The 26,479-nt window shown below is 40.5% G+C and overlaps 1 long non-coding RNA gene and 1 other non-coding gene across 2 annotated transcripts in view; one reads left to right on the top strand and one right to left on the bottom strand.

Annotated features, from left to right (window-relative positions):
* LOC150003985 (uncharacterized) overlaps positions 1-26,479 on the top strand; it is a 389,637-nt gene that overhangs the window by 303,213 nt on the left and 59,945 nt on the right. The gene's annotated exons all lie outside the window — the stretch shown is intronic.
* On the bottom strand, positions 11,110-11,194 carry LOC150003986 (small nucleolar RNA SNORD62). The gene has a single exon (XR_016512512.1). It is a non-coding gene; the product is annotated as a small nucleolar RNA SNORD62 (small nucleolar RNA).

The following is a 26,479-nucleotide window of genomic DNA, read 5'->3' as shown; positions in this document are numbered from 1 at the left end:
ACCGAAGAGAACCCATGCAATGTGCTGTCCTGGGATGAAGCAATTCAGATAAGCTCTTTCCAGCTCCGAATAGAGGCTATTAGTGTGAAAGCAAAGGGGGCTTTCTCTCCTCTGCTTGGTCCATTTGAATTTTTGTTTTATGGTCAACTTGACCTTTGAGCCTTATTCGAGTGATTTTTGACCTAGTTTTGGTGTGGGGGCCTGAAACTCTGTAAAACAGAGCTCATTTGATTGCAGTAAAGTTTAGCCACACTGAAATCCCCTCACTTTTCCCCTATTTTAAAAAAATTTTACCCCTTCAGTTAAATCAAAGCAGTCTGTTCAGGTTATGGCTGCAAACCACAGCTTATTGTTTTAGTACCTTTTAAAATTAAGAGATAAGTTTAGCAATCATGCAGTGGGTTCCCAACTCTGCACCCATTTTATGGATGAGCAAAGAAAGCCACAGAATAGTGAAGGAGCTGCCTCATGAACACAGCTCGCTAGTGACAGTTTTCAGGGCAGAGGGCCCAAGTACGTACTGAGTCAGGCAGACCCAAGTTTGAATCCACGTCCCTTCTGCTATTTGTGTGACAGTGACCGCCTTTCTGCAACAAACAAGATTCTTTCTCCTGACTGAAATAGTCCTCCTCTGTCATATGGTGAGAACTCTACAAATTCCACAGACATTTATCTTTTGCAAGTTCTACACTAGGCCCTGAGGGTATAGTACAGATATAATTCAGAATAGATACGTGGGGGTTACTCTCTCTCAGTAAGTTCTTAACTATGATTACATTATTTAATTATAACTCAGATATTCTAAGCTGAGGATTCAGGGGAGAAACAGAGCAATTTCTCCTACCCACTGCTGAGGCCATGAGGACGTTACACCAAGAGGAGTAGTAAGCTTGCCTAGGTCCATGTTCTCTACTCCATACCTTAAAATTCTATATACAGTTGAACCCTGAACAATATGACTTTGAACTACACGGGTCCACTTATGTGCAGATTTTTTTTCAATAAATATTGTAATTGTATTTTTTCTTCCTTATGATTTTGTAAAACATTTTCTGTCCTCTACGCATTGTAGTCTAACACATGTAACATAAAATGTGCATTAATCAACTGTTTATGTTATTGGTAAGTCTTCCAGTCAACAGTAGGCTAAGTTTTAATAGTTAAGTTTGGGGGCAATCAAAAGTTATATGTAGATTTTTGACTGCGTGGGGGATCAGTACCCCTAACTCTCACGTTGTTCAAGGGTCAGCTGTATAGACTATTCTCTCTGCACCTCGGTACGTAGTACCCAGAACAGTTGCTTCCATTCAGTAGAAATTTAACATAGATCCTCTCAACCTTTTCCATGTCAGGGTGTATACAGAAAATTTAGCTTCTCAGCACCCTGTGGCCTAACACAGGGACTGGCAAATTTTCTGTAAATGGCCAGATAGTAAATATGTTTGTCTGGGTGAACCTCATGATCTTTGTTATCATAACTCAATTGTACCACTTCTAAGTTTGAAAGTCCTCTTAGACATTGTGGAAGTGGATGGTTATGTAACTATGTTCCAATAACATTTGATTTACAAAAATAAGTTCTAGGATGGACTTGGCTCTCTGATATAGTTTGTCAACCTATGGCATAGCACAAGGTAAAAACTCAATAAGTACTATTGTTAGACCTGCTTTAAGTCTATAAATATTTACTGAGCACCTTCTGTGTGCCAGACCCCATCCTGGCTGTCAGGGCAAAGTGGTGAAAGAAAGGACATAGTTCTTAACCTCATTGAGCTTACACTCTACTTTCTAAATAAGTAGTTACAAAATATGATGCAATATGAAAAAATGGGATTTGAGACCAAGAACAGCTGGATTCCCAGGTCTTCTGACATCAGAGCTCAAGTACTAATACTGCTTATAAGCTACTTGAAGGTGAGAAACTAATATCCTATTCCTATTCAATCTTATTATCAGGCACAGTTCTGGGAGATGCTGACCACTTCACTGAATGTGCTGACTTTAATATTATAGTCAGGGATTTGTGTTGTCGTGGAGACTGTGGTCATATCCTTGCCTTTCCCCATCTCTACTACCTCCTGTCTCTTTATAGATATAGTAAGAATTAGTACAATTAGCAGGCTAATTGGCATGACTAATTGTGTCTTTGGGCTCAAGACCGTGGGCAATACTAAAGCAACTTGTTCAAATTCCAAATCCCAAGTGACCTTGAGAGAATTTGTGGATGAGAAGCAGGAAATTATCCCAAGGCTTTGTCTTTACCTAGATGCACCCAAGAAAAGTTGAGCCCAGACAAGGGCTTGTAGGAAGTTTAATTTGGAGAAGTGGTCCCAAGGAACAGAACAGGAATTATGAAGAGTAAAACAGAAAATGAAGAGAAGACTCTCTAGGGTGCACTGTCTAGCTGACCCCCCACTGTGGGCAACTAGGGTTCATTCCCACTTGCAAACTTCTGAGAAGCTCTGTATAATGCACCACAGAATCGCTACCTATGAGATAAATAAAGGAAATATTCACCCGCTCCCGTCCCCTATTTGTCAAGGGTTATCCCAGGAAGTGTTACCTCTCTCATACTCTCAGGGGTGTAAATACCTCAGAATGTCTCAGCAAGTTCTTTCAGGTACCTCATATTGGACATGTTGTAAAGGTCCAAGGACAAAGTAAGAATTACTGAGTGTGGCTGGGGGAAGATGCTATTAGGTTTCGCCTGCATGATGGCTGGTCATGGCAACAATGGGTGAAATAGGACATGTAGACCAAGCAGATGTAAGGTGGGGCAAAAGAGGTGTCCAGTCCAACCAGGTATGTACATTCGGCAACACACAGCAGGTGCGCCAAGCGAAGGTCTATTTTTTATAGGGAGCAGATGTCCAGCCATCTGCTACCACCAATTCTTACCTCCAACCTTCCTCCCCTGATTAAGATAATGATAATAATTCATCTTTGTGTAGCTCTGATGTGGCACTTTTATGGACATATGGCTCTCACAGAAATCTTGTGATATAGCTAAGGACTGCGTTACTATTCTTCCCTGTTGTCAGCTAAGGAAACCAAACTCAGATAAGTGAAGAGAATCAATTGTGCGAGGCAGCGTTAGCCAATGGAACTTTCTGCAATGACGGAAATGTCCCATACATTGTCCGATCCAGTAGCCATTTGCCACATGTAGTCATTGGCACTTGACATATGGGTTATATAACTAAATAACTGAAATTTTAATTTTCATTTTAATTAAATCTACTTTAAATTTAAATGTCCATATACAGGTAATGGCTACCATATTGGGCAAAGTAGCACTAGACACTGTACCATGTCTTACATATATTATATTCAAAGTATTTTTCACTGTTGAAATGCAGTAAAAGAGATGTGTTGACTTTTTGTATATTTCATTCTTATTTACATATTAAGTTCTAAATTAAACTATTTCACATGCACTGTTGTTACCACCTGGTTACTTTCCAGTCTAAACTGTAATGTGAAAAGGAGGGTCTCCCCCAGAACAGCACTAAATAACTAATGCAAGCTGAAGTTGCAAGAATCTTCACAGGAACAGAACAAAGCTTCTCCTCCTCTGTCTGCCTACCTTGTATCTTGCTTTCAGTGTGCAGCTGAACACAACACCATCTTGTGCTTCCATGCATAGAGGGTAAAAATGTGGCACACCTAAAATTCTAGCATGGGCCTTGTGAAAGAGTGAACCTAAGATTCCATTTGTACAAGGGGAGGCTTGCATAACTTGGGAGCAACTTGGAGGCATTGGTGACTAATGAATGGGAGATTTGAGAGACTCTCATTCAAACCCCCTAAGTCCAGGACTTTCCACTTTATGTTGTAACCCTGCTTAATTCAAGTATGATAAGTATGTCAAATCCTAGTACATTCAATAAATGATTCACGAGCTACTAAGTTACGATACAATTGTCACTTAAATATTTATGTGTTGTTTGGAGGGAAAGAGGCATTTTAAATCTAAAAGAGGAGCAGATCATCCATCTTGAATTGTTAGAGAATGAAGCATCTCTCCTTATGTATTTTCCAGAAAACTGAAGATTATTGTGACCATTAAAGACTACGATTTCTGAAATCCTGTTTACTTTTGCTGGCAATCTTTCTGAAAGCACTCTCCCACTTTCTTAAACAGAAGAGTTCAAACATTTTCAGTGTTCCATCCATTTACTTATTCATTCATTCTTTCAACAAATACAAAATAAACACTTCCCACAGGCCATGCACTATGAAATGAAAGGCTCTGGCTCTGGGAAGACCCAGCAAATAAGTCACTCTGCCTTCAAGGAACTGAACAGTCTTAAACTACCAGCCTCCAGCCTCCCGTTTTTATTCAGAATAGTACAAATCTACTGCAAAAGCTATCATACAGTGATATGTTCCAGAGCAGTGCCTTTCCATAGAGATGTAATGTGAATGGCTTTAACTTTCCTGGAAGCCCATGTTTTAAAAGGTAAAGGAAAAGAAGTGGCTTTAAATTTTCTGGAAGCCCATGTTTTAAAAGGTAAAGGAAAAGAATTAATTTTAATTAATTTTAATAATATATATTTTAACTTAACACATCCTAAATATTATTTCATATTTCCACATGTATTCAGTATTTTTTTAAAAATCACTAATGAGGTATCTTATTAGTCATTTCGTTATTCAGTTATTTAGTCATATGACCCACATTTCAAGGGCCAGGACTGTAGTTTACTTTTTTTTCTTCTTCTTAGTCTTCAGGTTCCATGTGCATTTTATAGCGGAGCACAGCTCAGTTCAGACCAGCCACATCTCAGATGTTCCACAGCTACCTGGCAAGTGCCTTTTGTCCTGGACATCAGAATCCTAGAGCAAATAAAGTATTAGTGATGAACGGCCCCTTCCTTACATGGGAGCAGGCGCTTTGCTGTGTAACTTCATCTGCCTGCTTTTTGTAGCTTCTCACTCCCCTCCTCACTCTCAGGCAGCCTGTTTTTCTCCATTGTTATAAATGTTCTCCTCTCTAGCAAACGCCAGGGCTTCCTGTGATTCATTTAGTCTCACAATCTGATATAAGCTGGGGAAATTGATAATAGAACAACTCTGTCTGAAAACGGGGCTCTCCTACACAGGCAGTACTAAAGAGACAGTTTGTGAATAAAGCGTGGAAGTGTTCATGTATGACATTTCTAACGGGGCTCTAACCTCCCAAGGAAGATCTTAACATCTCTCTTCAGCCGTCTTCCTGATCCCTGGTTCCCCAGGTACGGTCCTTGGCCCGGCGACATCAGCATCATCTGGGAGTTTGTTAGAAAGGCAGAGTAGTGGTCCACCCCCTCAAGACAGGCCTGCTGAATCAGAAACTCTGGGGACATGGCCCTAGCAATATGTTTTAATAAACACTCTGGGTGATCCTGGTGCCTGCTAAAGTTTGAGAACCATTGTTCTAGAAAATTCAGATTACTATATACACAGACTTGAGATGAAAAAGTATTCCTTTGCTCTTTTTAAATTCGGTATTCTACTTAGAGAAATATCACAATAAAGAACTTTTTTTTCCTTCAACACGGTAATATAAGTTGTTTTCATTAATATATATATTAGTTTCCTATTGTTGCTGTAACAAATTACCGTAAGCTCTGAGGCTTCAAGAACACAAATTTAAGTTTTTGGAACACTGGAAGTCAGAAGTCCCAAATGGGTTTTGTTGGGCTAAAATCAAGGTGTCAGCAGGGCTGTGTTTCTTCTGGAGACTCTTAGGGGAATCTGTTTCTTTGACTTTCCAACTTCTGGCAGCCATTGACATTCCTTGGCCTGTGGCCTCCCTGTCGTCAAAGCCAGAAACATGTAGCTGAGTCTTTCTCAGATCACATCTCTATGGCTCGCCTTATGTTCCCTCCCTCTTCCACTTGAAAAAGCCCTGTGGTTACTTTGAGTCCACCTGGATAATCCAAAATAATCTCCCCATGGTATTGCTGGTTAGCAGTGCTAATGGCATTGGCAACATCAATTCCCCTTTGACATTCAACCTAACATATTCACAGGTGCTGGGGATGGGGACATGGGCATCTTGGGAGCCATGAATCTGCCTGCCACACCCTATGGTTGATGAGTCACTGATGTACCTTAATGCAAGATTTCAAAAAATGATTTAGCCCTTACACATTTTTAGGTTGACACTAGCATTTTACGTTAGAGTTGCAAAGGATGTAATTGTTTGTATTTTATAAAATTTAATATCTCTATCACTCTTAAAACTACCTAAATGAATTTCAACGTGATGATGATTTGATACAGCCAACATCCATTTAAAATCTTTTTCAATATGTGTATAACCTTCTTTCCGACAGTTGAAATTTTATATCATTCCTTTTTCCCTTGCAAGTGTGTTCCCATTTTATTTTCAAAGGGTCAGAGAATGTGATATATTTTCATATTTTAGGGCCTTTAATTGATAACCCTGCCACACATGTCTACAACAAAATTATCAATATAGGTAGGTATGTAGGTGGGTAGCTAGAGAGATGAATAGATGATAGATGGATAGACAGATGGACAGGCAAACAGACAGATAGGTAACGCATATATATATATATATATATGTATATATATATATATGTGTGTGTGTGTGTGTGTGTGTGTGTGTGTGTATGAAATTTCCTGTGACCACTAGGTTTCATGAGTTTAAATGTTTTCCTCTAATTCAGTTGTTGATACAATTAATATGAATAAGTGATATACCTAAAAATATTACTCATTTTATAAGTAATTATAAATGAAAACTAAAATTTTATTGACAAGACATCTATTTGTTATGGATGAGGGGGAGCTAGAGAAAATTATGGCACCTTGATTATATGAAACTTTTCAAGCAACAGTATTTCAAAAAGTCCCTCTGAGGTTTCTGCACCTCGGGACAATGCTTCATAGTCCCATCTTGGCCTATGAGAAATAAGCTTTTATTTGGCAAAGGGGAGTGATTCAACCGTGAAAGGCAAGATGGTCATGGAGAACAGTCAAGATGCCCAGTCAAAGCTGAGCAGCTCTTCTGACCAGATATACAATCATGCAGCAGATTCAGTTATAAATGCATCGTGCGTGCTTTTCTTTTCTGGTCGGAATCACACAAAATGGACCATATCGGCATGTTAATATTTGTAGGGCCCAAATCTCTAGCAGTACTACAAATGGCATGGCTCCCTGTGGGTGAGATCATATGCCTTATGAATTCCAGCTATCAAAAATATACAAAAAATTGCAGTCAACCCTGCAAGAGGAAAGATTAAGTGAGCTCCCGATGTCCTCTAAAAAAATGATATTGAGAAGTCCTTGTCACCAGGAGGTGAGATCAAAAAGTAAACAACCCAATAAATTTTAAAAACTATTAGAAATTTGTCTTTAAAAAGTAATTTTTAATAATATTTTTAAAGATTTTCTAGCATTGTGTCAGCTTTACTAATGGTATAATTTGTTGTGACCTCTTTTCTTATTTAAGGTATTCACTTCACAACTAATTCATTCATGATTGTGTATGCTTTTTAGAAAAGAGCATCTAAATTTATTTTTAATTTAAATATACAATTCAATAAATGCTTTTCAGACAAAATGAAATGGGATCCATTCAATCAAATGGAAGATGATTAATATTAATTAATTCCTGGTGCACACCAGCCACTCTGTTTAGACTGTTTGGAGACAGTATTGCATTTAATTCTCACAAAACAGACAACTGAATAACAATATGTAAAACCTCTGAGTGCATATTAATGTCCATAGTTTGCTGCATAAAAGCACAATGCAGAATTAGATCCCAGGATTTTCTGACAGTAAGTGGTAACTACCACCAAGTCATTCTTCATGTAGGCCATGGGTTAGGTCACGGTCAGCGTGACAAAGAGCAAAGAGAGGGGGAGGCAGGGGGCAGTGGTGATGGAAAGCTCGTACAATTGTATATGGAGTGGTCAGCAGAGGCCTCAGCAATAAGGCGATCCTTGAGCCGAGAGTTTAGGGGTGTGAGGAATTGATTTTGCAAATATCATAGGCATGAGCATGGCAGGCAGAGGGAATGGTAAATTCAAAGAGTGGTTTGGGAGTGTTGGATGAACCAGAGGAAGAACTATTAATAAGGGCTACAAAGGGTCACGGGTAGAGCTTGGGTTAGGACTGGTTTGCAGCTCCCGGTCGCTCTTACAAGTCTGTTTAAGAACTTCAGTTTCTACTTTGAGCAAATTGCAAAGCCATGAGGAAGCCTGCAGAGGGATGACCGAATCTAATTCATGTTCTCTTAACTGACCCTGGTTGCTGGGTGAAGAGTAACCTGAAATGGGGCAAGAGTGGAGTAGGGGCCAAGGTAGGAGGTGACTTCAGTCATCCGGGTCACATTAGAAAGAGAACAACAGGGGTGGTAAGAAATGGCCCAGATGTGGACATATTCTACAGGGAGAGCCACAAACTTTGCTGGTGGTTGGCCTCTGTGACATATGATGCAGTTATTATTCTGGGTTCTTTATATAAATTGTCTGTAATCTTCATATCAACCCAACCCTGGAGGCAAGATGGTAGCGCCAAGGGTAGAGACAAGATCTTGCCTGCCCTAAAGTCCTCTGTGTCACAGTCATTAGCAGTTTCATAGCCCTGGGCAATAACAGTTTACTTCTGTGAAGGATTTAGCATGTGCCAAAAGAACAGAAGTGCTTAGGATGACAGAGAGAGGTGAGTGACTCAGGGAAGTGAGAACAATGCTGAGTGTGTAGTGAGAAAACACCTGAGTGGAGGCAGGAAGAGTAATGTGGGCCCTTGGGTGTCATGAGAAGAATTTGGGTTCTTGTTCTTTGTTTGCCCAAAAGCAATGGGAAGTCACCAAAGAAATTTGACCAGACAGGGACAAGGTGAGCTCTGCCTTCCCAAAGACCATGCACTCTCACCCCAGAGGGGGAGGTAGGAAGTTGAGTTTGGAATGGAAACCCAGTGAGAAATAATTAGGGTTGCAATAGGGCCGTGTAAGGTGTGTAGAGGAAGCGGTAAGTTTGAAGTACAGAGAATCCCAATTTTAAAAATCAGTATTATTCTCATTTTCTCTCCATCTGCCTACCACTCTGAGAGCTAACAGTAGCTCAGCCCAAGTGAACAGACACAGTCTGGTAAGGTCCATATTCCTAGTCTTGCATACGCTTCTCTGTTCCTTCTGCAGCAGTCATGGCCATTGCAACAGGAGGCCTTTCAAACCCTATCTTTTTCAGCTCTTTTCCCATAATTGTACTACTGTGCACCCTGGATATTAACTCCCTCCAGAGCTCAAGCCCTATTAGGGAAGCTTAGCAGCCAGGGCTTCCTTGGATCACCAAATGACTTCTTGGGCTGAAAGATCTAGAAAGATACAGTAAGGACTGGGACAGAACCTGGCTCCATCACTTACCTGCCTGAGAAGCTCATGCCAACTCTCTAGACCTCATTCCCCTAATCTGGAGCTTGGGAACCCCAATACCTACCACACAGTGGGTAAGGTACTAGGATGGAAGAATAAAGTGCGTAAGATTCCTGACGTGGAGCGCAGACCACTCGAATGCAAGGTCCTTGAGAGAAAAGATTAGTTAGTACTTGCCTGTCCTGTTTTATTTTCTGCTCACTCCTTGCGTGAGTGCCATGAGACTCGATTCTGCTCTGTAGAGTTCTCATGGGACACAGAAATCCTGGAGAAAGCTCAATTATGAATTCTGTACACTACCCCGGCATTTCCGTGTGCAGTTTCCCAAAGCCTTACATTTATAGCAATGGATTGAGCCTCTGGGAAGCCAAGGGATGGTTCTGACCACCGCCACAAGAGAAGAAACTGTAATGGAGGGGGCTGGAATAATAAAGCTGGTACTGGAATCAGATGTGTTCAGCGATATGGTTCATTCTATCCTGAGCCACCAAGTGATAGGAAGATGGCCAGGGTTCTCTCTTGGGGATGGGTGAAGAGTTGTGCTGGGAAAGAGTTCGGGATCATGCCCTCAAGCTCACGAAGCACAATAGGCAGAGTCCCAGCCTCTCCCTAGTTCCAAGGCAGGGCAGTTGTCCGCATTTAGATGCCTCTCTTACAACCTTCCCCTCGCCTTAGACTAATGTCTGGGCCCCAGCAATTTTACCACCTCATTTCATGTATTTCTTTCCTTCCCTTTTTCTCCTAGAGCATGTTGTCTCATTCACTGTCCTTGTCATCCCTGCACATCTGTCCATGTTGTCTACAAAGGCATCTGTGTGCCACAAGGTGCCTCCCTCTCCTTTATTCCCTTTCTGTCCTCCGGCTCCATCCTTCCACATGCCTGTGTTAACTAGATGCGGAAATCACTAAACCCACCCACGTTATTTGTGCCACACACGGAATTAAAATTTAACATCTTTCCCTTCTGCCCATGACAAAACGCTTTAATTATCTGAAGCAAGGTGAGAGCTGAAGGCAAAACTGTCCTGACAGAAACCAGAGCAAATACACCCTTATTCCAAGCGAGATACAATACGAGACAGCTTTTTGTAGAGGAAAGGTGTGAGTTAGATTCCTAATTCTGTGATCTTGTACAAATTACCATTTTGTCTCAGGGGAAAAAAGAAAAAGCCTTGCTGATCCTGAGATACTGAAGTACTTTTTTTTTCTCTTGGGGATAAGACAAATTATATAACTAATTGTGTTTTCCTTTTTGCCTTGGCTACCAGTAGGCTGAATTTTGTCTGGAACTCAATTTAAATAACAAGACAGGTCCCCAGGATATCTACATCACTCTTAATTTACCCTCTCATTTTCATCTTCTCCCTTACTCATATTTTCTATGATTCTAACTTTTTAATATTCATAGATTTCCCTTTGATTAAATGAGTGTGTAAATATATTGGTGTCCAAGAGGCCATGATCTTTATAGATCAAAGCAAACATATAAATAATCTCTCTGCACTTTCATTTTCAGACATAGAAATGTGGATATAAACACCGACCCCTTAGCATTGCTTTGAGGATGAGGTGAGATAAAATATGTCAAGTTTTTAAGCGTAACCTTGAACATGGAAGATGCCAATTAAATATGAGACTCCCTTCTTGGCAGAGAGGAAAACAGTTGTCTGCCGTGTGTGGCCCACTGACACACTTTCTTTTTTTTTTTTTTTTTTCTCTGTCACTGTCCTCGTCATCTCCCTGCTTTGAGTCCACAGTGGAGGGTCAGAAGGATCTATTGGAGTCACATCACTGAGATGACACACTTTCAATGTGGCACATCTGAAGCGTGGGAACATGTAGCCAAGGTTAAAATATCCTACAGAAACAGGAGCATCCCCCAGACTGGACGAAGATTCCAGTCTTCTTAGAGTCGTCACGAGTCTCTCAGGCACCACTGCAAAGTCATGGACTTTTATGTGGCCTTGGTGTCCAATAAGTCATGATCTTGGGCAAGTTCTTAATCTCTCTTAAGCCTCCGTTTACTCATCTGCAAAGTGAGAATAACATTACCTCTCTCTTTAGATGCCGGGGAACAGGATGTGAAATGAAAAGTGTCGATTGTTAAAATCATGCTAAGTGTTCAATTAAAGTTAGCTGTTAAATTTAGCCCAATTATTAGTACTTTTGTCATTCTTATATTTTACATGACCCTATCTCGTCAAATCTTCCCAATAAAGAAAAGTAAACATTGTCATCTCCATTTGGCAGATAAGAAAATTAAGGGCCAGAAATGTTTTATGACTTCCTCAATTTAAAAGGTGATGGAGATCAGTAGGGGATGTTTCCTTCCAAAGGTTTTAGTGTCACCTACATTTATAGGATGAACTTCCAAAATAACTTGAGCTCTGTTGACACCAAATTTGTATTTTAACACACGTAGCACTAGGATGGGATATCCATCACCTAGTACAAGACCAAACTCACTGCAGAAATTCTGGAACCAGTTCTTTTGTAGCAGCTTTATTGAAGAATAATTGCTATACACATAACAACACACAATTCGATGAGCTGAGTATAAGCAAACATCCATGATATCATCACCACAATCAAGTTAACATATAGATATATCCAATGCCTTTCAGTTTCCTATGTCCTTTGGCTGGTGTTGCTGTTTTGTTTTTGGTGTGTGTGTGTGTGTGTGCGTGTTAAGAGTACTTAACATGGGATCTACTTTCTTAAATTTTGAAGTGCACAATACCAGTAGTCTTAACTATAGACAGTATGTTGTACAGTTAACGATACCAGGAGCGCTAACCATAGATAGTATGTTGTACCGTAGATCTGGATTCAGCTAGCCGAGCTAAATTCTATACCGGCTGAACAGCTCTGCGTCTCCTCCATTCCCCAGTCCCTGGCAACCACCGTTGCATTCTCTACTTCTTTGAGTCTGACTACTATAGATACCATAGATAAGTGGAATCCTGAAGCACTGGCCCATCCGTGACTGGCTTATTTCACTTAGCATCATATCCTCCAGGATCATCATGTTGTCACAAATGGAGTATTTCCTTCTATTTTAAAGCTGAATAATACCCCATTGTATGTTTATACCGTATTCCCCTTCTCTACCAGCCTGTCATGGGCACTTGGGTGGTTTTCATAGCTTGGTTATTATGAATAATGCTGCCATGAATATGGAAGTGCAGACATAAATGAACACTGTGATGCAAAAGTGAAAACAATGAGTGAGTGTGGAGTCACAGGTAAGAGACAAACGAACCCATTTTTAGCTAAGGAAAAGTTTACATTTGCTCATAAATCTAACTTCTCCCTCCTAGGGCTCTCTGTTGAAAGTCAAAGCTCTGGCTGCTGCTGAGATTCCTTCATCTTGGGTCCCTTGGAGCCAAAACATAGCTGGGATCAAATCCAGGTTTTGGCATTGTTACATATTAAATCTTTGTTATTCTAATGATCCCTACCACCTAAGCGTAAGTAAGCCAGCTACTTTAGTCTTCATCTTAAGGCTGGATGAAACTCTGAGTCAAACAAAAAAGACTTACTCATCAAGGAATTCGAGATATTTTCTTGTTAACGCAAGATCATTTTCAAGATAGGTGCTGTAGGATTCACTTTATTAACTAGGGGAGATGCGTAAGTAGGAATAAAAATGTCTTTTCTAAAAAACAAAAAATTAAAAAAGCAAACAAAAATAAATAAATAAACCAATAAATAAATAAATATAAAAATAAAAATGTCTTTTCTGACCAAGAGGGGACTAGTCCATTTGCATCCCTCTTATTCAATCATATTATTATTTCTATCAAACCACCACATTTGTATCTCTAAAAAATTCAACTTATTCTACACCCACACCCACAAAAAGTGTTCTAAGATGAGCTGCTCTCTCACATCAGGGATATATTATAAGGATTATATAAACTCCCACTTCTGTAAATTTTTCTCCAGGGTTCTCGCATTACCTACTCCTTGGAGATTTAGAAGATTTGCATTGCCTCTGCACACCCCCCAAACTCAGCATGATTTGTTCAAAATTTTACTAGTCAGCATTGAAAGTTCAAAAAAATGGTACATCATGCACAATGATAAACTACCCCATGTGGTTCGGATAAATTAAATACTTTAAGCTTTCAGTCTCCCTAATGATTTGAAAATGAAACAGCTGTGATTTATGACTCTAGCTGATAGGCTAGATCTGAAGTTTACACTTTGAAAAATGCTGTATTTAAATTCCCCTATAAATAAAAAATCATATCGCTCTAAAAATCCAGCCTAAGATATGTATGCAATAAATTAGAAATCCTCGTATTGGGTGGGAACTCTCCAGGACTGACGGCTTTCTTCCTTGAAAAAGCGCACCGGGTGAACCAGACAGACTTAGGCTCTATCTATCTGCTGCCACTTAACCAACAGGGATGGTTCCTTTCTATCAGTGATCTGGTTGCTCACTTTCAGGATCACTGTCATGGCCACTGACGTCGCCTCTGTTGTAAAAACGCGTGATATGATTTTTAAGCCCAGATCCACTATTTATTGTCAGGTGGTTTTCGAAGTCTTGATACAAATATTATTCTGGATTTCTTGTGCTTGTTTCTTTTTCTGTTTGTTTAAATGACAAGACTGCTCCTGGCTCTAGTTTATTCCTCCCTGCCCCTGGGAAAAAAAAAAAAAAAACAGAAGAGAAGCAGGTAAAAAATAATAATGCATGACAGCAAGGGGAAAGGCACTGGAAGAGAGGTTGGTTGACTCAGGATCCAGCTTGGCTTCAGTTTTTACCTATGACCTTGTGCTAATCCCTTGTTCTTCTTTGGCCTTCATACTGAAGGACTTGGCCTGTTGGACTCCTAAATCTCCTTCTTTCACTCCCAGTTAGAATTCCATATTTAGAGTAGAACAAACCTAAATTCAAACTGTTTGGCAAGTTACTTATTCCCTCTGAGTCTGAGTTTTCCTGGGTATAACATGAAAATAACTTTCCATACTACACAGAATCATCAGGAAGAGTAGACAACGAAATATATGCAAAGTACTTATCACAGTTCCTGGCAAATCATCAGCACTCAATAAAAATAGTCATCATTATTATTTTTATAATTATTCTTAACCAGAATTTTCCTTAGAGCCAAACAATAACCCGTCACTAAGGGAAAATAAATAAACATTACAAGCTTCAAGAAGGAGGTGATGGTGATATTAAAATAGGAGTCTTTCCTGGCTGGTGTGGCTCAGTGGATTGAGTGCTGGCTTGTGAACCAAAACGTTGCCGGTTCGATTCCCAGTCAGGGCACATGCATGGGTTGCGGGCCAGGTCCCCAGTTGGGGTTGTGCAAGAGGCAACCACATGTTGATGTTTCTCCCCCTCTCTTTCTGTCTCCCTTCCCCTCTCTCTAAAAATAACTGAATAAATAAAAGCTTAAAATAAAATAAGAGTCTTCTCTCATGTCTGTGTCACAGGTATAGCACCCAAGCCAGCAGGCAATAAAAGAATTAAGTAAAAGAATTAAGAGTCTTCATAACCTCAAGACTTACTGGAAACTACCTAAGGCCTCACAGGCCTGGACCCAAATTTCATCTCTGTCACTCACTAGGTCTTAAGGTTGGGCAACTCATTTAATCTTTTTGAGCTCATTGTTTGCATCTAAAAGTGAAACAGTAATCCCTACTTTACATGGTTGTAGTGAGCCCTAAAAAAGTGTCAAAAATATAGAAGTTGCTACTATTACGATTATTATTTTCATTACGGATTGCCTGGGACTGCTTCCCTGCCCCTGCTAAACCCAAAGCCACTCCGTTCCCGGTGTTTTCCCATCTCCACTGGACTCCCATTTTTCTTTCTGCTTTGGCTCAACCAGCCCACTTGACAGGCCCTGTTCACTTAGCCCTCCTTCTGTTTCCTTTGCTTCGTGTTTACAGAAATCCTCAGCTTGCTGAGAAGGGCTCTTGTCTCATTTATGATTCATGAAGCATTGAGTATACAGATGGCATTATATAAATGTTTAATAATCACCATATGGTTTCCCCAGAAATTCTGTCACTCAATGAGGAACACAGACTAAAGGTTTCTCATATGTGAAATAGATAACAAGGCTCCTGTCCCCTCCCTCACTGTGGGTGCTTCGCAAATCCCTGGTTCGAAACCAGGGCACACCGGCCTGCTGGGTGTTTACACATGGCCACAGTTAGGAAGGTTGTGATAAATAAATGCCATCGATACTAGATATCACTCTTCTGTGTTAAAGACAGTTCAGTGGCTCCTGTGCTATCCCAGTTCCTGTTTTAATTGTTCTAGTACAGGGCTTCGTTTTACATGACTGAGTAACCGGGAGGTCCTCAGTTGGATCCACTTCCATCATCATCTCGTTTCTCATGGTAGTTTCCTTAAAGGGCCGGCAGCACCCATCTATTGGTAAGACTCCGCATTTATGGATGGAGTTGAATCTGTAATGGGGAGAGAGCACATTTGACAAATGAGAATCATGATTTTCTGGCCTCCTGACAGGGGTTGATGTGTTCTCCTGACCTGTAAGTGTCACAGCTGACTGATTACAGTAATGGATTGAGAAAACATTTGTCCATAGTTTTCTAATGAAAGAGAGAGGTGAGAAGGAAAGATTGCTAGAACTCTCAGGAGCTGGATTTCGATTAACAGAAGGAACACTGAGCCATGTTAGACAGAATCACTGAATTCCATATCCCCAGCTACAAAATGGAAATGCATTTCCTCTGGTCCACATTTGCAGAATACCTACTAGGTGCGAGGACAGAGATCAAAAATTGCTGATTACAAGTGGAATATAATCCTTAGGCTTGGTCTGTGGGTTTAGTTGATCGGCACCGTCCTTCTGTGACAGTTGGAAGCAAATTGCCAATATTTAAAAACTAGGATATTCACATTAAATTAGATTTCTAGCATGTCCTGGAAAAATCAGTATTGGGTAGCAGTGGGCCAGCATTGCTGCAGGGCAACATTTATCTCAATTTTGATACGTGTGCCTCTTGGAAATGGTCCGTGTGCTCCCAGTTTGCCCCTGTCTCTCCCACTTCATTCATCAGTGTTAATTTGCTGTAGGGTTCCCAGTTTGAAATTTCTGTTTTAGGCCTGATAACACAAACATGAAAAAATACGGTGCTGGGCCCTGCTTTAATTCATATAATTGTTTACAACAGTAAATATCAAATTTCTAGCAAAGAAGGACAATTAGCTTTCCTGGTTTATTAAAGATCTTGCACAGTAAAGCCATCCCCTATCTGTCCTGATAGCTACCATATGCAAAAACCATTGTAAAAATCTTTGTAACACCCTGTCTGCAGTGGTCGCTGGGATTGTAGTTTAAAGAGGACTGAACTTGGAAGCAGCATGCTTAATCATGGTTAACAGTGAGTCACCAGATTGCTAGGGATTTTGAGTGAACAGTTCACTTTTCTAGAAATCCTGTTCCTCTAGGTCCAACTAGGTAAGAAATTGGAAAGTATGCTGTAAACCATAATATTCTATACTGCGGGTACTAAACTGAGGCCGCCTAATTTTGTAAATAAAGTTTTATGAGAGCACAACCTCATTCATTCCTCTGTATATTGTCTGACTCTTTACACGTTATGATGGCAGAGCTGAGCAGCTAGAACAGAGACAATACAGTCCATGGAGCCTAAAATATGTACAGTTGAGCCCTTTCAAAAAAAAAATTTGGCAAACCTCTGCTCTGTGTAGAAATTTGCTGTAATAATACTAATGCACAGTATTATTAAATGTGATTTCCTCTAGCCTTGAGAAGGCATTTCAATATTTGCAGAGCCTACAGATCTCTCCAATGCTCACCTCGCATCTGATATCAAACAGGCTGAGGTGTGCTACTAAGCTTCCTGCTTGATGGATGGAACCACTTTTTCTTTCTTTGGGGGCATGAACTTCCCACGTTCTCCCACAGTTGGACTGTAAAGTAGACATGGCCTTGAGTGAAGTTTGTCCCAACCAACCCCCAACCTTGCTTGTCTTGCTGGAATGGCTTTCAGGGGAGTTGGAGCCTTGCTATGCCCTCTGAAACGCCAGGGAGTAGGAGATGAAAGAGTCCTTTTATAAGGATAAGAATGTGACTTGTTTGGAATGCTGCTACAGGATAGCACCAAGAGACACAGTACAAAAAGTGAAAGCCAATGTTACCCCATGAGTAAGGGTTCAAACACCAGCAGAGCACTATGGGAATTCGAATCATTTGTTTCTGTTACTTAAGTTACATGACATTGAGCAAATGCTTAACCTTGTGCATTTTCCTCATCTGCAAAATGGGGAGAATCAGAAGACCCATCTCACAGAGTTTTAGAAGATTAAGTGGGGCAATTGTCACAAAAGAGGTAGCAAACTACACGGTACAGATGCCTTTGTATGCATGAGTTCCATTAGGTCTGGTGTGATGTGGCCAAAATCATTATTTCAGAATATAAACTCAAGGGCAGTGCTTTTCAAAGAATGATCACCAGGACTTCCTAATTCATAAATGGCTGGGCTTTGTTATTAATACTGATTTCAAGGTCTCATCCCTGACTTCCTGAAACAGAATTGGATGTTGGGGAAAGAGTGGGAGACTCTTTAACAAGATCCTCAGATCATTTGGGTGCATCCTAGAATTGGAGACTGTTTACACTAGGGTTAGCAGCCCTGTCTTTCTGCACTCCATGCCACACACAAATTCTGAAAGAGACAGAATTTCTGTCAACCACAATAATGACAGGCATGGAGAGAGCAAGAAGCATGAATTATGAACCTCCTCTTGTCAGAAAGAACCCTTCAGGCAAGAAAAGACCTGCTTTGGCTTTTAATGGAGTCCCGATAAACCAGGTAACCCAAAGAGCTCCTTCTCTGGACAGCTGCCCCATGAGGCAGCTCTAAGAATCACCTCCTGCTCCAATGCTCAGACCCACACACATGAGCTAATTCAGTCCAGATGGGTTCCCACCCACAGTCATTACACACGGGCATTCTAGTGAGTGTTTCCAGTGCAACTTTGGTTCTTCTTTTATAGGTCCTCTTCTAACGGATGAAGACACATGTATAACGAGACCACAAACACACAGAACTCATAAGCTTTATTTATAAGATTAGATTTTTTCTTTTCTTTTTTTTTTTGTCTCAGCAACTGCCTTCTAAACCTACTCAATGAGAATAATAAGCCTTCCGAAAATTCACGTCATCCCATTCTCAGATCATCATTATAAGCCTCCATTCAGAAATTAAAATATCCAGTCCAAGACATTAATCAAAACATCTATCTATATTCAAGGATATCACCAGTCCACCCCAAAGACTAAAGCCCATGGTAGGCAGGTAACCTTCCTTGGAAAAGGGTCACTTTTGGTTTGTTACCTTCTCTCCTGGTAAGTTATTTCTGATCCCTTTACTCCTTCAAATGAGGGTGGAAGAAGGGAGAAAGAGAAGTAAGGGGAGTGAGAAATTTCTCACTCAGCTGGGACTATTGTAAAACAACTCTGCTCTCTCTGAGCCCAGGGGATGAACCCTGTGAACCCTACACTTTTCAGGAGGCCAACTCTAAAATGGGCTAAATGTCCCAGATGAGCCTGTCTATTACAATCTCATTTATAGGAGACATAGATTCACCCTAACCCATGGATAGAGTTCTATATCTGCCCCCACTCTCCACACTCACACTCACTCATGGGTGGGCAGCAAAAGAGCTGGAGGACAGCTCTCTCTCCCATGTGCCCGTGTCTGATCCAGAAAACATTTCTGTACCTTTTGCTGTGAACAGATTGGTTATATGTACAGAAGTAGAGTCGCTTCTCTTTCATACTGAAGTCCTGGAGATATTCTATCATCAAGCCACAACTCATTCCCACCTCCTGGGAATACACATCAAGCTCTCTGAGAGGTCTTGTGGAGTCCTCTCTCATGTGGCTTGAAGTGATGCAAATTGCTTTATTTCCCTGTTCATCCAGTCCTCCGTTCACTCTGTCTCATGGCATTTTGTTCATCCCTGAGCAAAGCATTTTTCATGCTCCGTAATGGGTCGTTCACAAATTTCTGACCCTTTGAGATTCAAAGCTCCTTAGTGGAAGGAGTTTTGTCTTATTTGTCAGAAAGCTGAATACTTAAAACATGTAGTTTTTATTAAGTGTATGGAAATAATATTTGTTGGATGGATGGAAGGATGACTGGGCGGATGATGGATGGGTGGTGTGATGGGTGAGTAGATGAATGGGTGGTGGACGAGTGGGTGGATAGATAGATGGTGGATGGATGGGTGGGTGGACAGACAAGCAAGTGAATGGGTGGATTTACCTCTTGCATTATTTACTATTTGGAAACCAGTACTACACCATATTTCTGACTCCCCTCAAAGCCAGGCAGTGATCCAAAAGGATCTGGAAATAAAACTATTTCTCATCACCAGTGGCAGCAATATCTCATAATGACATAACATTTTGAAATGTGCATGTGTTTAGGTGAGTAATTTTTATGTTGAACTTTCTTTAAGATTAGGATGCAAACTATATATGAGAATGTTTTTTCATATGATAAAGCACCTTTTACTTTTTGATTTAAAGAAAACAACTTTACATTTTTCTATTTAAAACCTGCATTTAGGTAAATTGACTAAATATATTTTGTCAATAGAATATTGTTTCTATTACCAAGCACACAGTTGTCCTTCTTTAGATAACCAGGCTCTGATTGTTGATTGTTCTCTAGGAATGGATGCCCCATCAGTCTTAGCCCATGTGCCTTGGGTGAGGTGCCCCCATCAGCCAACCAATCACAATTTTTTTTTATCCTAGCCCTAGATATTGATTCAGGGATGGATATCTGATCCAATCAGAGCCAATGTGATATGACAAGACTTTTCTTAAGACTTCTGGGTGACTCTAACTCATTCTGGATATAAAATATAAACCCTCAACAGCTATCTTGATATGATGAGAAAGGAAATATTTGTCTGAGAATAATTTCAACTTAAAAATAGAAAGAGAATGACTAGGTCATGGTAAACATTATATGAGTCTCTGAATAATGCTGTATCTTAAGTAAACTCTACTTCCAGACTCTGTGTGTGTGTGTGTGTGTGTGTGTGTGTGTGTGTGTGTAAAAGCCATCTGACCCACTTAGCTTAAGGAAAAAGATGTTTGTTTACCCATACATAAATAATTCGTTGGTCCTAATGAATTCATTAATCTTTTTAGAAAATAGATCTTAGTATAGGTTCAGATTTTTGTAACTCCAGTTATAGATATAGATAGATGAACTGTAATGGTTTGAGAACACTGTGCATAGACCCAGATCTTCCACAAACAAGAGTGTGAACTCACTCATGCAGGTACTGTGCCAACCCCTTAAAAGAAGTTCACACTTTTAATAGGAACTGGATTTGCAATCAATTAAGTATAATATATTTGAATGAACTATATGAAAAAATAGTGTGGTGAGAGCTTAAATGAAGCAATTCCTTCTGATAGGCAAATAATCTTCCTAATTTATAATCACAAGATGACTCAGTAGGGTAAGTGGGTAGATGGGTAATAAAGGTGAGTCTTTTCCAATGCTGGACATATATTATAATCATCTGGAGAATTTTAAGTAAATCTGATGCTGGGAACCCTCACTCCAGAGCAGTTAAAATAAACTCTCTGGGAGGCAGGTCCTAGTCACTGGCATTTTTTAGAAGCTCTGCTCTGGAGGTGATTCTAATGTAAAGCCAAGCTTGCCAATTAATTCTCCATAGAAATGGTGCTCAACCCTCTTGCGCATCCAAGTTATCATAGGGAACTTATAAAGAAGAGGACAAATGCCAGGGCTCCACCCTCACACATTCTGATTCACTTGGTCTAGGATGGGATCCAGGTGTCAATAAGTTTAAAACTTTCCCAAATGAGTCTAATGTACAGCCAAGATTAAAAAGCATTGATCTGCAGGGAACCCTTTTGGAGGTATTGACCAAGCACTAAGCAACATGTATATGTTTAACTTCCTTTGCTCTTCATAAAAATTTTTCAAGTCAAACAAGAGCCCTATTTTACAAGTAAGGAAGCAGGTATTCAGAAGGCAAAATAACTTGTCCAATATAATCCGTACAAGTAAATAGTGGAACTGAAATTTGAACCCACTTTTGTCTGGCTCCAAAGTCCAGATTATTTTTACCACAGCATTCATTCATTCGGTCATTCATTCAGTCATTGCAACTCGGTCTGTTGTTCTTTTAATAAATGTTTAAAGAGAGTGTGTGTCTTAGTTCCTGGAATACACAGTGTCTACAAAGATTAATAGTGACCACAGAGAGTTCCATGGACCAACCTAGGAACATGGCCATGTGCACCTATGTATGAAAGACAACTCACTGTGGAATAAACTGGTTCAAGCCACCCCCAGTACCTCAGTCTGCAAACAGAATGGTTGGTTGTTCAAATATCCATGCTTCGCGAGGTCCATTTTAGCCCTCTCACCCAAAAGGCAAGCTACACACCAATGCAGGGGGCAAGGGGCAGGTAGGATTTCCTGTTGGGGAAGGAGTGCCTCGGAGACACAGTAAAGCCAAAGCAGTCTTGGTGTAAGAAGCAGGAGTTGCCTCCTGGGCACAATGAAAGGAGTGTCTTTGTCTTGCTCAGTCCCAAGAACAACTCACCCTTTGTGATCAAACCTGCCAACAGTTCCTGCCTGGAGGACTGGCGGAGCCTGTCAGCTCAGCAGACCCAAGAAGGCATCCAGTGCCGGAGGCAGTGCAGTCAATGAAGGGGAAGAGAAAGGCCACCTTTCTTTCCCCTCACCTTGATGGCTTCCTGTTACAGGTGCATCCCTGCCATTTCAGAGATGCATGCCCTCCCACCATCTGGCCTCATGATGTTAGAATTCAGGGAATTCTACATTCATCTTGCTGTCCACACCCCAGATCCTTTACCCAGCTTGAAGTTACTTGGTTCCAACCCACATTTTCAGCTTCATCACTTGCCACTACCTGCCGCTAATGATTCTTTGATGTCATCACAGCAGGCTGCTTACCTGGAATTCTCTTTTCACTTCCTTCTCTTGGAACACTCCCACATGGAAGTCAGTTCTGCTAAGAAAACTTCCTACTGTATAGGGAAACAGAGTCAGTTTTATAATATCTTTTTTAAGAAAAATAATTCTGTGCTCTTCACTTTTATAATTTTACTGCTATTACACTCATCTCAAGGGCTTCGGATTAAATCATCTTTATATACTTGTTTCAAGTGTCACCTCCTCCAGTATGTCTTCCAGTGCCCTTCTTTTTTATCCTGAGCCTGAGGCCAGGATAGTTGCCCTTCTTCATGCCCCTGCAATATTATACCAGGAGCTCTCGAATGTTACCGTGCATCAGAATAACTTGCAGGACTTGCTAGAATGCAGTTTGCTAGGACTCATCCCAGAGTTATGGTTTAGTAGGTTTGGTGTGGGAACCAAGAATTTGGTTTTTATTACATTTCAGTGATGCTGATGCTGATGCTATTGACCCAGTGTTCACACTTTGAAAACTTCCAGCCTTGACTTACCTCAAGTACAATTCTCTCACTGTAGTTCTAGCATGTGTTGTAAATGACTTGTTTATAATTCCATGTCTCCCACTCATTTAATCAGTCAGGAAGGCAATATCAGATAATAAAAAGCATTACACAGAAAAGAATTAAATTAACTCATCTATTATTATGTAGCAAATCACCCCCCAAACTTAGCTTAAGACAATAAGTATGATCTCATAGTTTCTTCAGGTTAGGAACCTGGGAACAGCTTAACTAGATGATTCTGGCTCACGGTCTTGCTCATAAATTTGCAGTCAAGCTGTTGGCTGGGCTGCAGCCTTATCTGTTGGCCCAACTGGGGAAAGATCCTATTCTGAGCTCACACATGTGGGTTGCCGGCAGGTCTTAATTCCTCACTGGTTGTTACCAGAAACTTCAGTTCCTCTCCATAGGATACATTCATGTTCTCAAAACATGACAGCTGGCTCCACAAGAGCGAATGGTCCAGAAGGGATAGTCCATACTCAAGATGGAAGCCATGGTCATTTATAATCTAGTATTGGAAGTGATATGCTATCACTTTTGCCATAGGTAGCCAGGCACATGAAGCAAACCTAATTCAATATGGGTGTCATTATTATAGGTGTTCCTATTGTCATACAGGGTAGTGATTCTGTTTATGTGGAGAGTCTCGGGAAGACTTCCCTGAGAGTATGCTATGAAAACCGAGACCTAAGTGAAAAGAAATAGTCTGCTGTGTAAAGACAAAAGGATCTCCTTTTTGAGAGGAAAATCAAAGGTCTTGAGGCAGAAATGAACTTGGAGTGTTTGAAGAAAAGAAATAAACTGGTGTGGTTGTGGTAGAATCAGCAAGGAGTCAGAGGGGTAGGCACATTAACATCAACGTCAGTAACATTTCAAAGACACCTGCTGTTCTCAGGGTCTTTTCGGGAATGAACAGGAAAAAATTCATCATTTCTAACTTCAAGGAACTGACCTTCCACTTGAAGAACACTCCATGTTTTTTAATTAGTGCAACAAGAAAGAAAGTTTAGATAATATAGTATCAACTCATTCCCATCACCACACCCACCATTTCTTCTTGTATGACTTCCAATTATGTTTAATCAACCTATGAGCAAGTAATTGAGTGAAGCCAAGGCCATGCTTTATCCTCATCAAATTTAATGAGCCAGGACTTTTCTAATATTGGTTGAGTATACAACTTAAAATCAAGACGATGCTGGAAGAGACTTCAGGCATCATTCCAACCTTCCCTCTTCACCTCCAACTTGATTTTCAAGAGAGAAGAAATTGAACCCAGTAAGCTACAGAAACTAGTCCAAGGGCCCACAGCTTATTCAGCAGTCCTCTCCCCCCTAATTAGATTAATGGGCTTAATAAGCACCCAACACTTGCAAGGTGCTCAGCGTAGCAGAGGAATGGCTAAAATCCAGTCTTGGGATTCCGAGGTCAGCCTGATTGCCACAGCCAGAGGTGACCCAGAGGTTGCCTCAGGTGTGGGAGGAAGCACAGAAAGAGGAAGTAAGGGCTGAAAAGCAGCCTCCCGGCTCTCTTCTCCTTCACCAGAGCAATGACACTTCATCTACTGGATTCATAGGATTTGACAAATGAGTCTCCTGTTAATAGAAGTTTGAAAACCACTCCACAACACCATCCTTCCTCCTCTGATACTACAGCCCAGAGATCAGCAAGCTCCATCCCGTGGGCCCAATCCAGCCCACTGGCTGTTTTTGTATGATCTGGGAGCCAAGCGTGATGTTTGCATTTTCAGATGGCCAAGATCAAAGAATCAAAAGAAAAATAGTATTTCGTTGCACATGAAAATCGGGTGAACTCGTTTCAGAATTGTCTATGGCTGCTTCTGTGCTCTAATGGCAGAGCTGAGTGGCTGTCACAGGCCACATGGCCCACAAACCTAAATATATATACAATCGGGCTCTTCACAGAAGTGTCCACTCACCCCGGGTCTAGCCATGTTTCTGTAGAGGCCTTCATTCTTCCTTTGCGCCTTCTTTCTTTCTCTCTGTCCTCTTCTTTTCCAGGAAACCTGTGTTCTGGGTTTGTGTGCAGTATAGAGTTAACTGGGACCTATAGGTGTACTTTTTGATGCTAGAATATTTTGGTTGGTGGACTAGGGACACTTAATACTATGGTGGCGGGTGTTCGATTCAAATCCCCCAAGTTCCTCTCTGCTTTTCAAATAATATCCTACAGTCATGTGACAGAAGGAACTTAAGTGACTAACCCACCGCTCCCGATGAAAACAAATGCTAAATGATATGAGTTGCTCTTTTCCTGTCCTTCTGAGCCATGCAAGTCTGAGTTACAGAAAAAGCAGCATTGAAGTACATACAAGTCCACTGCCCACGACTATCTGAGCTCCCCAGCAGCTCTCTAGAAGAGCAGAAATAGGAAGAGGCTAGGAGGCATGGCATAGGCTCTCCTTGTTTCAGGAGTGGATTGATAGACAGTGTTCATTTCTAGAGGTAACCTGGACAGAAGTATAGGCCAATACCTTATATAAGCATCTGGAGTGTTAAGCTCCTTCTTGCTATTAAGCAAAGATATGCAAATTAAGACTATAAAGGTATGAATTGTATACCCACTAAAATAATTTTAGAGAAAAGTTAAAATTATAAAGCCTAGTGTGTATAAGACTATAGGGGAAAAGGAACACAAATATATTAGAAAAAATCATTTTAGAGATCAAATCAGTAAAGTAAATTGAGTCAGTATACTCATGCCTCTTGACAAAGAAATTCTCCTGATAATTTACTCTAAGGCACAAACTCAAGAAAAAAGAAAGAAAAGGAAATTCATTGCAACATGTTTACAGTTTGTTATTTAAAGTAACAAAAGATAATGCCTAAAAAGAAAAGAAAAGAAAAAAATAAAAACCCGACCTTAAATTCCTGATAAAACATTATGATTAATTAAATTGTGGTAAACTAACCCAATGGAAATATTTTGCAGGCATCAAAATGACCACATTGGAACATAAAAAATTTTCTTTCAAAATAATATTAAAGTAGAAAAAATAGAATGGAAAATTATATGTATGTTGCAGTTAATGTAAAAATATGCATGCATCTGACTAAAAATTGGGAAATGAAGTTCTAACAGTTCTTTTTTGTTAGGTACAAATATTTGTTTTAATTTCCATGAAGCTTGCTGTAATAAAACCCTTTGTTTTACCTTGAACTTCACATTTTGCAATAAAAAAAGACAAGAATAAAGAAGAGTAGGGACTGATATTTACCACGACTTTTAGGGACACTGAGCAATGACATTCTCTCAGAGGAAGGTAGATTGCAACCTCGGGGTACCTCACAAGCTTACGATACAGAACGAGAGCCACACTGGGCTCTCCCCAGGAGCACTGGTAATCATGGCGCCAACAGAGGCGGACGCCCCTGATGGGGCGGTGGTGATGGGGCCACTTGAGTGAGTGATTTAGCAGGGCCAGATGGTATTTGTTCAAGAGCTCATTTATTTGGATCAACTAATGTACGAAATAGCAGGGATTCTGACAAGGACATGGGATGGTACTTCATTTCCTTGAAGATGAAGAAGCTGCAA

This window comes from Furipterus horrens, unplaced genomic scaffold (genome assembly GCF_987537825.1).
Source record: "Furipterus horrens unplaced genomic scaffold, mFurHor1.1.pri manual_scaffold_7, whole genome shotgun sequence".
In the NCBI taxonomy this organism is placed as follows: Eukaryota; Metazoa; Chordata; class Mammalia; order Chiroptera; family Furipteridae; genus Furipterus; species Furipterus horrens.
Note: the sequence above shows the minus strand (reverse complement) of the source record. Positions and strands in the feature narration are given on the sequence as shown.